General features: G+C 48.2%; 1 long non-coding RNA gene across 2 annotated transcripts in view; it reads left to right on the forward strand.

Annotated features, from left to right (window-relative positions):
• Positions 1-6,633: 6,633 nt before the first annotated feature.
• The window catches only part of LOC125385302, a 30,317-nt gene continuing 24,361 nt past the window's right edge, over positions 6,634-12,589 (forward strand). Inside the window, exons 1-2 of one of the 2 annotated variants that reach the window (XR_007224383.1) lie at positions 6,634-8,829; positions 8,906-9,133. This is a non-coding gene — a long non-coding RNA (uncharacterized LOC125385302). Of the gene's footprint in view, positions 9,134-12,589 lie in introns of both variants that reach the window. The other variant, XR_007224384.1, reaches the window with a different exon arrangement.

Raw genomic sequence — 12,589 nt, forward strand, 5'->3', positions numbered from 1 at the left:
TGTTCAAGCGTTACGAATCGACGCGTCGTTTTACCTCGCACTGACCGCCTTCTCCGTACCGACTACCACGTGTATTTCGATTATTTTCCCCACGATCGGTGCTGCTACTCCGTTGCATTAATTACACTTTCGCGTCTCTAACAATCGCATTTTTATATACCGAGCGTCGGACAAAACAAAGGAGCACGTCGATTCGCAATTAGATATCGTCTACGCAAAATATCTTTTCGTCCGACGAATCGTCTGTTTGTACGTTCTCGCGTAGAACGGGTAACTCGTAAACGCGATCCTTCGATGATAGACTAGTGGACAATGTCCACTTGCAAAAGGAAAAACAGTTGGGTCGATTGGAAATCGCGTATAGGCTCGCGATACGCGCATATTTTTATGCTGTTCTAGCAGCTCGGCGTTTCGTCGATCGATTAACGCAACGACGCCTGTTCGTCACCGCGCGAGCAAACTCGTGATCGGCCGCGACGACGTCGCAACATCGAGGTTACTCGATCCTCGTCTTAAGTTCACGGGTTCAGACAGATGCGAGTGGAGCGTTAACGAGAACAATTAGGAGTTCCACTTTACGCTAGCTCGGCTCCCTCTAAAAATAAACACGACCACTTAATGGCTCGGTCTGTCATAACTGGCGCAGATGCGAGCCGTTCTTAAATTATTCCCACGAACGACCGCTTGTTTCTCGGAATGCGTCGAACGTTTCGAAACAGGCTTCCAACAGCTACGCGACCACCTTACCCACCCGATGCATCGTTCGTACGCAACTCTTCCTTTTGCTCTGCCTTCCTTCCTTCCTTCCTTCTTTCCTTCCTTCCTTCCTTCCTTTCTTTCCTTCTTTCCTTCTTTCTGTCCTCTGGAACGACCTCTAAACGCTTTCTACGTCACTCCTGCTTCCTTAATATCGCTACTTGATCATCAAATCTTTATCTAATATCTAATAGCTTCTTTCGTTCTCCTTCTTCTTTAATCGATCGCTTTGAATCGCCAACGTAATCATCGCCTTAGAATTCGCACTACGACCGGGTGGTTCGCGAGAGTCGATGGGTTATCTCGTTGGGAGACGTTTACGCGTGTTCCACGTACTTGAATACAAGCGTAAAATAACGAGATCAAGGTAGAGAAGAAATTGGGAGAGAGAGAGAGAGGAGAGGAAGAAGAAACTTACGGAAGGGTGTAGGTTTCGAACGGTGGCAAAAGGGAGGCTCGATTCGACACGCGTGCCTTCGCGAACACTTCGCTATGCGCGGAATGTGTATTTAACTGTTCGTTTAATTGAGGCTAATCGAGCGATATTAAGCGTATACACACGTACGAGTGTTAGATACGCGACGCAACCCGACGCAACGCGTTGATCAGACGCACGACCGGGTGTTCCGATCTTATAGCTTCCATCAGTGGTTTCGGTGTTGCTTCGCCCTCTCGTTACGCGCTATTCTTCGCGTCATTTTGGATAACGCGAAACGCGAACTTTAAGAAAACTTCGATTCGAAATGCTGCCTGCTCGAATATCGAGAAGGGAAAAGGGAAAAGGATTAAGGGGAAGACTGGCGAGGAAAAAGGAAAAAGGTCCCAACACGGGAGGACCGTGTGGAACGAAGCGAGGCAAGCCCATAGGAAGAAGAAGTAAAAAAGAAGCGGAAGACGCGCGGGTGCGAAGAGAGTTATGGTTATCGTCGGATGCGAGGGTGCTTCGACGCGGTCGCGGTACCGAGCAGAGAAGTCGAGAATGCGACCGAGACAGGATACTCGACTGGTTAAAACGAAGAAAGATGAAGCAGACGCAAACAGAGGACAGACATTTACTTGGAAACGAATGTAACTTTATTGTGAACTTATCGCTGTCAGAAAGCAAACAATGGTACGATCTTTGCACCATCTGCCCTTGCAATCTTCTTTCGCCTCCACCCCGCCGCTCCCCTTCTCCTTCTTCTTCCTCTCTTTTTTTTCCTTCCTCTTCATCTTCCTCATCTTCCTCGTCTTCTTTCCCTCTCGTTCGCCTCCTCCTCCTCCATGTCCTCGTCCATTTCTGGCTGGCTTCTGGTTCGTCGGTCCAGCGTCTCTCCGTTTTTCTCCGCTGCTCTCCTCCGGTTTCTTGGCGCGCGGACGTTTTAGGAAAGAAGGATGCGGGTGCGATACGTGAACGGTGGTGGTTGGCGCCGCGATATCGCCACATCGCATCTATCGCGAGCGTATAGCTCGCCGATATGTAAAAGAGGGGCTGCCGCGAACCTCTCGACTCGCTCGATCGCCGACAGGTATCTGGACCGCTACGTGCATTCCTTCCATTCTTTGTTCCACGTTTGCATACGTTTTTTCTTCCGCACCATTCGATACATCGCGCCACGCCGCGCTAACGATTCACTACGAACTTCTATTCTACGCGATTTTCCTCCTTAAGAGGCGCTAGTCGATTTTACCAACCACCCTGCGCTTCCCAACTATGACCCGAAACGAACGGGCGTTCTTGTTACGTCCTGGAACCCGTATGGTTGATTATTTTTTCTCGAAAACGATCTAACGCGGCTTTTTTCATCTCCGATCGATTAATTTACAAAAACTGCAAGGTCAACGAGAATACGTAGCACACGACCCTGTATCTTTTTTCTATCGTAAAAGAGATAGAGCCCGAACGCTCAATGTCGACACGGCTGACGACAAGCCAACGCGCAAGAAACTACTAATCATTGCTAATAGTCGCTCGCATGGAACGCAATTTTTTTTTTTTTTTTTTAGAAACACGCAATGATAACAGTGATGACAACCATCGATTTCGGAATACTGCAAGAGCAAGTTTCGAAATATCATCGCGATGTCATCGTTCGAAACATCAGCACGAGAAAAGAAAGGATCGATTTCTAGATATCGAGCGAATCGATGCGATCGACGTGTCACGGCGAACCCATGGCACAGCGTTTAGGAGGTGGTGCGAGTGCGCGCTACCGAGTCATTCCGCTCGATTCGTTTCATCGTTGAAGGCAAGCTGCTCTCAACTCCGTGCTTGGCTCTAATAACGATAATTACGCGATTGCATGATTCTTTCCAACTATACCGGTAGTCACCTTTCGTTCGTAGTTTTATACGTAGATCCCGCGATCGTTGCAATTTCCTCGCTTGTCCACCGTTTGGTACTGCCGTAGCGGTTCCAACTCGGTGTCGTTACTCGCCTTTTCGTCGGCTAATCGACGTCGTGATTCGACCGGCTGATCGTCCTCGCGATTATTCGCGCGTTCGTTTTCGGATTAGATTTCACGCGAATTGCAAAATAAATTCGTTGCGATCAAGGTGCGTAATCGTGGTCGTATTTTACACGAACCGTATTTTACCTCGAATCGTTAAGTAGAGAAGGATAAGAAGGAAGATGGATGGAAACGAAGACGAAAACGGAGACGGACAGGAGAGCGGCGTAGAAGAACCGAGGATGGAGAAGCAAAGGGGAAGAAATGAAAGGGACGCGGCATGTGCGTTCTCGTTCAGCCGGTCGTTCGTTTCCTCATTACGTATGCGCGTTACGTAGAGAGTCGAGCCGAGAGATGCGATGTGATATCATTTTCTAGCGGCTGCCTTTTCTTCCGTCTATACGATCACCGAGGCAACCATGGGTACGCGTTTACGCGACCCCAACGATTCGCAACTTTCTCGGTCGAATTTTACGTCGATTCCTCGTCAAAACGCTAGGAATCTCTAGAACGGGAGATATATTAAAATTTTGTTCGACGGTACGATAATGATACACGGGAAAGGTAGGACGATACGACCGCTGGTGCGAACGGTTGTGGCAAACTGAAGCCGAGCTCGGGCGCCGAACTGGACGAATCCCACGCGTTTGACAAAGCACGTGTCGTCGTGTCGTTAGAAAACAATTTCGAGCGATTTAGAGTATCGTAGAGATACGTAGTTTCTCAAAGTCTCGTGTAGCGCTACGTTCATGTCCTTTTTGTCTCGTTCTCCGAGTACGAAACGGAAATTCGTCGACGATTTTCGCGATCGTTGATGATAAAGACAACCGTTTGAATGCATGGAGTACTTAAACGCGCGTTAAATTTCTCTCGGATAACGCGCGACGTTCTTTTCGAATATAAAACGTTGGAAAACTCTTATTGTCCGTGTTACTCCGTGGAGGCAAATTCAACGTCCATGGTAACCAAATACGTATATACCGGAACAACGTTCGTTTGTCAGACAACGTGCGACGAAGAAACGAAAGAAACGGATATACAGATAAAGAAGCAGATAACAAGATATATGCGTTGTCACGAAGATCGATGCTGTGTACGCTAAAAGTATCGCGAAATAATTTTATCTCTCTCTCTCTCTCTCTCTCTCGCTCTCTGTCTATCTATCTCTTTCTTCGCCCTATTCCATTTCCTTCTGGTCTCCCTACACAAATTAGTCAGAAGGTTCGAAGGATGTTTTCCCATGCGCGATAATTAGTCTACCCTTCGAAACGAGCTGGTAAATTAGCGTAACGACACCTGCGCGTTGCGAACTCGATTTCGTTCGTCGCTCACGACGGTAGAGTTAGTTCGCGGTATTCGAACGCGTCGATCATCGATTTTGATTTCTCGTACACGCGTATCTTCGCAACGATGGAACAGCGATCGACTGTAAACTTGGTTTTTAATCGGCTATGTCCTACGATGACACGACACAGCTAGAGCGGCCAGCGAAGGTTAACGAGTATCTTTCGTTTCACGCATCCGAGAAAAGACGAGGATAACGGAGGTTGGTATCACCGGTACAATACCACTTTTCCAAGGAAACGTCGCACGATCTCGCCACGATCGCGAGCAACACGGTCATTGTACTCGAAAAAATGCGAAGCACACTCTGTCTGTTGCTCGTTTTCGTCCACCTAACCATCTCCAGATCTTTATAGCGTCATTAAACCTCACCTCGAAAGATGACCCGTCCTTCTCCTGGATACTTTTCACCGGGTAACTCGCGTTGCCCCGATTATTTCTCGCGCGACCAGATCTCGCGTGAGAACTAGAACGTAGTTGATCTTCGTTCCGTCTTACCGTTACCACGAATTTACCTTAATTACGAGCTGCGACTTTAACGTTCCCTGGTCAAACAAGAATAACGAAATGTGCGAAGTAACAACGTCCCCCGCCTCGTTGCAAAATCGAACGGCAAATCTTCTTTAACGGACGCATAAAATATGCTAATCGTAGGCGACAGCTGCGTCGGCTGTTTGGTAATTAGATTTTAGTTCCAACGATTTTGCCAAAATACGTACACCGAGATATCAAAAAAGAAAGCGACAGACGTAGAGACGATCGAGCTTTCTCTCTGTACGATCGTACGCTAGAGAAGCGAATATCGTAAATAGGTATCTATATATATAGAAACGATCGTCGATTCTGGTTTGCGAGCACAGGTAGAAAGGAGAGTGGAGATTCGCCGGTGGTAGGTCGAGAATCGTCCGGTGGTTCGGTGCCGCGATGCATCGTGTTCGTCGTCCCTCGAGTCCGAGTTCGGAGGTAGGAGACAGTGGATCGAGCGGCTCGGTGGTACCGGCGGGGCCAGGCCGGAGCACAGACCGGACAAAGGTCATCGGGGTCGTTGCACCCGTAGGCAGGGCATATCTCGACGATGCCCTGGCTCGGTTCTCTTCGACCGGCGTACCCGTGCCCCGTACCCGTGCCCCGTGCCCCGTACCCCGTACCCAGTGCCCCGTGCCCCGTGCCCCGTGCCCGTGCCTGTGCCCGTACCCGTACCCGTACCTGTGCCCGTACCTGTACCCGTACCCGTACCCGTACTCGTACTCGTACTCGTACTCGTACCCGCACTCGCGTCCATACCGAACCCCAGCCCTGCGCTACGTTGCAGTTCCGTTCCGTCCCGTCCGTTCTATCGCATGCGGCGTATCCTGTGCCGTTCCACGACTCGTCTGGCCTTGCCTAGTGCCTGCTCTCTCGCCCTCTGTCTCCTTTCGTCTCGCCTTACCTCGCGTTACTTACCCTTTCTGCGCATCCCACTCTGTCTTACCTTTCCTCGCTACGCCCTGTTTCCATTCTCCGTTCTTTGCTCGACGCGGTCTAACCCTACTCGGCGTTGCTCCATGACGTTCACGTTTTTCTGCTAAAATCTGCTAAAAAAAGAAACCAGACTCTGGTAACGTTATCTTTCGACAGATTATGTTATCGAGTGGAATTGTGTCGTTGCATCGAAATCATGTCGCATCGATTACGTAACAACGACGATCACGTTCGATCGCTTAAATTCTTCGATTTGTAACAAAAAGACGTCCCTTCCGACCAAGTTTTCGTCCTACCTACTCGCGTATTTCTATAATTTTACTTCGATCGAAAAAACGTTTAAAACGACCGATTGTCCTCGCTTCGATATCGACGAGCCAATAACCAATCAAAGAACGGAGATAACCTTTGACCCGTGATTACATAAGTACGTTAAAACGGAAAACATTGAAATTTTATGCAAAACAAGCATGGTATCTTTGATTATTTAAATCGTATGTATAAACGCTAGATACGTTATTCTTTGTTTGTTTCTGCGAATCCTAAATGCGTAACAACGTCGACATTAAATTGTCGTTTAATTTAACCCGATAACCGACAATGGCGTGTTAATTTGCCACTGAAAAACCTACTCCGATTCGATTCTTCTCGAACGTTCAACGAGACGATACGTCGGTTGCGTTTCGTTCTCGTTAAACGCATATTTCCATACATTTGTCACGCTTCATTTGTCCGCGTCGATCGCCTCTGTATTACGTGGTCGTTTGTTCAAAGAGCAACATCGAAACCGACGAAACCGTTTCGATAGTAATCGACGATCACGCGCGTATAGCGCGTTGCCGATGAAAAGTTGCAAAAAATTATCCAGACAGATACAAAACCGAGTGAAAAGTATTCGGCGAAACGAAAGAAAAGTGGTTTGGCCGAAGCAACGTGTAACGCGACGAAAGTTTACGATGGTGCGCGATCTGAAAGTATTATGCTGCACCACGGGAGGTGCACGATTCGACAGAATCTAGCATGGTACCGAAGAAGAGGGTACGAAGGGAGAAGAAAGTAAGTAAGAGGGAGGAGGAAGGTACGAGCGACCACGACGAAGGAGGAAAAGAGAAACAAGTAGACACCGAAAAAAGAAAGATCGTAGGTAAAAAGCCGCGGTGGTGGTTCCTGAGTCTCGAAGACACGAGTCGTGGTAACAAAGGGCAAGCTTATCTCGCGCACGCATCAAAACCGGAACACGAGTCGACATAGCAAGCATATTCAACATACCACGAACCACATAACGTACACATGCATATCTCTACGAGTTCTCCTTCCTTTTTCCTTAGGTTCCAATACGTTGAGTTAAGGCATAAACCCATTGTACCTTTGACTCTGCGCTGCGCGCACTATCCGCGTGTTCATCGGTCTCCGGAGAAGCGTTTTTTCATAGTATTTGGCGAAAGTAGAACGCTCCGTCGTGTTCGAATAAAGAGATAGATAATAAACAGACATTGTCCGAAGGTTTTGAGAAGATTGGTGAAACGTAGGTATGTTTTTTTGTCAGTAGGCTAAAGATAGAGGTGCTGTAGAGGACGAGAGTTACGGCAAATTAGCGGAAAGCACTGGGTCACAGCTGGCCGAGCGCGCCCCAATCTACGTCCTGTGATTTAGTGGCGCGCGCTCGAACGACGCACAGACTTCATTACTAAATTACACAATAGCCCAGCCGTCGGTGGATCAATTTTTTCGTGGTTTCACCGAAGCCTCGTTCAATTACCGTGATCCGTGGTTAATCGCAGGGATGCACGTTCCAGCCGAACTGCCGATCGATTCGAAACCATCCGAATACGCCAACTTTCTTCGGTTAAATTATCGTTGGAAACGTTCAAGGATCGCGTGTAACGTTAAAAAAACGGACATTTACGTACACGTACCGGTGGTATGCGCTGCGATTAACATTTTTGTTACGCACGACGGTAGACGTTTGAAAATTTCGAACAATTTATCCTTATCTATTGCATCGTTATATACTTTTTTTTCCTTCCTACCATTTTTCGTTGCTTTGGCTATATATCGACGCAGTAAGTAGAAAAGAAACGAATAGGACAAGATAGAGAAAGAGCAAGGTTGCGGTATTCGTTATTTCGATAAAACGGATGGAACGAGTCGAGTTGTTGTCGACTACGATTTAATACCGTTCTTAGAGAAGCTGTTAACCGTTAATTGAAGCAAACGAGCGATAATTGCCGCGTTACTGGCCACTTTATATCTCGTACGTACGTAGGTACGCGTAAATCGTAGTAACGACGCGTCACGCGCAATCACCCCGATTAATCACGGTCCGAACGATTCCAACGATTCGACTGTTGGTAACTCGCGAATCGCCACGGATATCGCCACTTGGATTCGCGCGATTTTGCATCGTATTATTAGGACGGAACCGTGTAACTTGGTCGGTTCGAGTAATCTATAGGCGCGTGACGAGAGAAGAATCAAGGACGCGACGTAAGATGAGAAAAAGCGATAGGTAGAGGAACAGAGGGAGGCGGAGTATTGGGAATTAGCGTGATCGAGAAACGAGCTCGTAAATGAGACAGTCCATACTCGTGTTTGCCGATCCGTTGCGGTTTAGGGGTTGGTTGTGGTGGACTGAAAACGCGGGAGTCGATGGTCGGGGATAGCAGAGAGAAGCGGAGAGTAGGGACGACAAGGTTGAGAGCTAGCGCTTCGGGGTGTACGGGGTTGAAGCAGAGGGAGCCACACGGGTATTAGCATATTAATTTCGCAGAGACTGCGACGCGCAGATAAAGCATCTTAGGTAGGCGAACTTCGGTGATGAATCAAGCTCATACCGCTGGTAATTATTCAGAAAGTTCATCGCCAACGGGCGATCCGCACGGGACGGAACGAAATAAAAATATTTTTCTTTCCAGGACCTCCAGGTAACATCGCTCATCGTTATCCTTCTTTTTCTTCGTCCCCGACGTTTCTTTCCTTCTTTCGTGAAAAATCTGCCGCACCAAGGACGAAAAAAACGAAGAAAAATGACGAAGACGGGAAAGGTAGTTACACGCATTCGACGCGTTTACATCCCGAGAGGATGAGCGGGCTGGCGTGGATCGATCGGAAGGTTGATAAACATCGCGATACGATACGACTATGTACGTATGTACCTACTTACGCGGTTCTTTTTCGTCTTAGCGAGGACGTAGGTACGCGGCGTATTTACCACGCGGCGTAAACTTAGTTGTACGTTCCGTGGAACGACGTTAATCTATTTACCAGCTGACATACCCTTCTTTTCCCCACCTTCCAAAAACTCTGGTTTCAACCGTCTTTATCAAGCTCGTATTTCATCAGGGGCGTCCGATTATGAGCGAACAAGAAATTAACTTTTTCGCTAATTAACTCCCCAGAGTCACTAACGAACCACAATCAAAGTCAAGTATTGTCTCTTCCTTCCTTTTCGTTATCCCGACAACAGGCGCTCTTCTTTTCTCGACGCAGAAATTCCAGACGGAAAGGAAGAGCGTCGAATTTTTCGAAAAACACCGATTCCTATCGTTTTTCGATTCGTTACACGTATGGGTTACGCGTGTATAACTTACGCTTGGATTTTTCCAACAACGAATAGCACTCGGTAATTCGAACGTTTCGAATTCGAGCAAGCTGAGATCTGTCGGCTGTGAATATTCGAATGTTTCGCGGAACCGTCTGCCTCATAAATATAAATCGACTTTTTCTAATTAACCGCAACGTAACGCGTAAAAAATGCAAAACGAAAATTGTATAAAATCGGTCTAGCCGTAGCAAATGAAAGGATTTATACGCGTAACAAAAGAATCATCTTCGTTAACTCTGATTTAGCAAGATTTAGTAGGATATTGCCTAGTTTCCTACCCTATTAAGGATCGCCACAGTTTTGCATCTGTTACGTATCGTCGTGCGGAGGGAACGAGAAAATTGTATGGAGAAAACCGATGCAAAATATTGTACGTACGTACGTATGTATGTATGTATGTATGTATATTGGTTTCGATAGCTGGCTGCATCTTTTTGGTTTTCCCTTCGAACGAACAACTAGGGTTAGATTTGGGTTAGGTTCGCTAGAATCGTAACACGAAACGTGCAAGAATCGAGAGGCAATCGATAGCGAGCACCCACATTGACAGCGTCTACCCTTCTTTCATGCATATGCTGATGTCACCCATATATTTGCCAGGACATCGACGCTAGTGGTTAGACCATCGGTCGGTCGGTCGATCGAACCGATCGATTGCAGAGAAAAACGTTCGAGTACTTGATCTTTTTATCGATCGATTTGGACAGCGTTCCGTTTTACGGCTTGGGAAAAAGTTAGACGGTGAACGGGCTGTGGCGGAACGCGAAAACACAGGACCGGCTTTTCATACAGCGATTCGGAAGCGAATCAAAGAGCGGTGCGGCACGTTCGAACGTGGACACGGAGTTCTTCTTTTCTGGCAGTACGCTAAGCGATAAACGCCGACGCTGACTCGAGTGGCAGTAAAAAAGGCAGAGATGTCACGAGAAGGAACAATAGGCCACGAAGAGATGCATTGTCGTGGTTGACTTCCAGAAGTCTGTCGCAAAGGAAAGGCTCGCCGCGAGGGAACAGCCAGCTCGTATGAATGCAGCTTTTAATTACGTTCTGAATAGACCAGTCTCGCGTATACGCCTTTATACGAGTCACGATGAACGAGAGTTTGCGATACGGTACACACCCGTAATAATGCGACTCCGCCGCGCCGGTGAACGTAAAAAAAGTTGCGTCTCCGAGCGAGACAAGCCGGTAGCCACTACTACCCCGTAGTCCGTAGCCGGTGGTCGTACGCTCGTTGCTCCTATCTATAGCGCGAATATGCCCGACTCTATTGCCTTCTGTCTCCTCTCCCCTCTTCATCTTCCACCTTTTCGTGGCGTCGAACGCTCCGTTTTTCTATCCGCCTTTCGACTTTCCCCTTTCGATCGTCAACATTGTGCGCGTCCGCGTAAATCCAATAATTACATTATTACGTCGGGTATTAAACAATCGTATTTCCCTTCTGCTTCCTGCGATGTTTTCTGCCATGACGCGAACATCTTTTCTCAGTTCGGAGACAGGGATAACTCAAAGCGAGTTTCCACTTTCTACCGATTTATCGTACCGCGAAATTTTACGATCGTCGTTTACGACGATCGTTTTGAGCAGTCGAAGTTGACGAAAATTCCGCAAGGCTTTTGTCCCAAGTTACGCCGTAACACCGAGCTCTCGTCCGTTCGTCCGCTTCAATGGTCACGTACATCGTATCCGTTCCACCTTATTTTCTTTCGCGGCAGAAAAGAGAAACTGGCTGCAAAACCGACGAAACGAAGGGCGGAGCTCGATGATTGGCAGTCGCAACCGTAGATGCGGCTAAATGCTCGCGTTGACCTCGCGAGTCGAGGATGACGCGGAGATTGAACGATCGAGATGAAAATCCGGGGCAAAGCGGCAACGATGCGGCGCTGCACAGCAACCAAGTTGGTTGCGTCGCGTCGCGATGTTGATCACGGGTCGGATTGAACGAGAATCGGAGTGTCCTAGAACGGCAATTGAACGCGTTTAGCAATAACGTTTCGTGTCGTCTCTTTATATAACCGTGTCATCGATGGGACTCGCACGTCTCTCGATTTACGAGACTCGCGTCCGCGACCGTACCGCTCCTGCGACCAGAGTAAAAAAAGGCGGTGGAAGAGAGATGGGGGCAGAGCGCGAGAGAACGAAGATCGAAGAAACGCGAAGAGAAGGTTTACGAGGCGACCGAGAGCGGCCGACCAGGAAAGTATGGAGGACAACGTTGCGTCGAGATCCGAGCTAATGTTTCATTAAGACGAGCAGCTGCGCCGTCGTCGCTTAACTTATTAAACGACACGCTCTTCTGGAAGGCTGGAAGCACCGGCTATGGAAAGCATCGCGCGCCCCAGCTACAATGCCGTTACAGACCACCAAAGGTCTTTCGCATCGCGGTAACGCTCGCGATGCCGATGCCAGACTATACTCGTTGCATCGGTACGCGGCTATCTCGCTATTTAAACGCGTTTTCGAACGAAGAGATCGCGAACGACACGCTCGCCAAGCAAATTCGTTCGTTGCGCTTTAACGAGATTACTCTCGTCCCGAGGAAACGCCAGTATTTTTCGCGATCTTCCTCGATCGTTCGACCACCACCGATTCAGCTTCGTTTTGGTCACGGAGCAACGCTCGTAGAAAGCGGAAAATCCTTCTACGATTCCCGGAAGCATCTCGATTATTGGCACGCCCTCCTTTACTTTCTTTTAGAGCAGCGCGGCGCTACTAAAAGGCCGACAATTTCGCGCAACAATTTTCACGCATTGTTCGTTGCCTCGAACGAACTTAAAGGCGTCAATCGCCGGCACGTATCGACGCCGAGACGTAAAAGCCTGCAGATTTTTTTGAAGCAGGGTAAAAGTGAAACATCGTCAACGTCCCGTATCGTAACGCGTATATGGATGTGCCGCGAACAGCTAGGTAAAACGGTAACTTGGTAACGCAGTAACGCAGGCCCACCTGACTTTCGTAAGCGGATCACGCTCCCTGCTGAGTGCTTTACGGCATC

Source organism: Bombus terrestris, chromosome 6 (genome assembly GCF_910591885.1).
Source record: "Bombus terrestris chromosome 6, iyBomTerr1.2, whole genome shotgun sequence".
Lineage (NCBI taxonomy): Eukaryota > Metazoa > Arthropoda > Insecta > Hymenoptera > Apidae > Bombus > Bombus terrestris.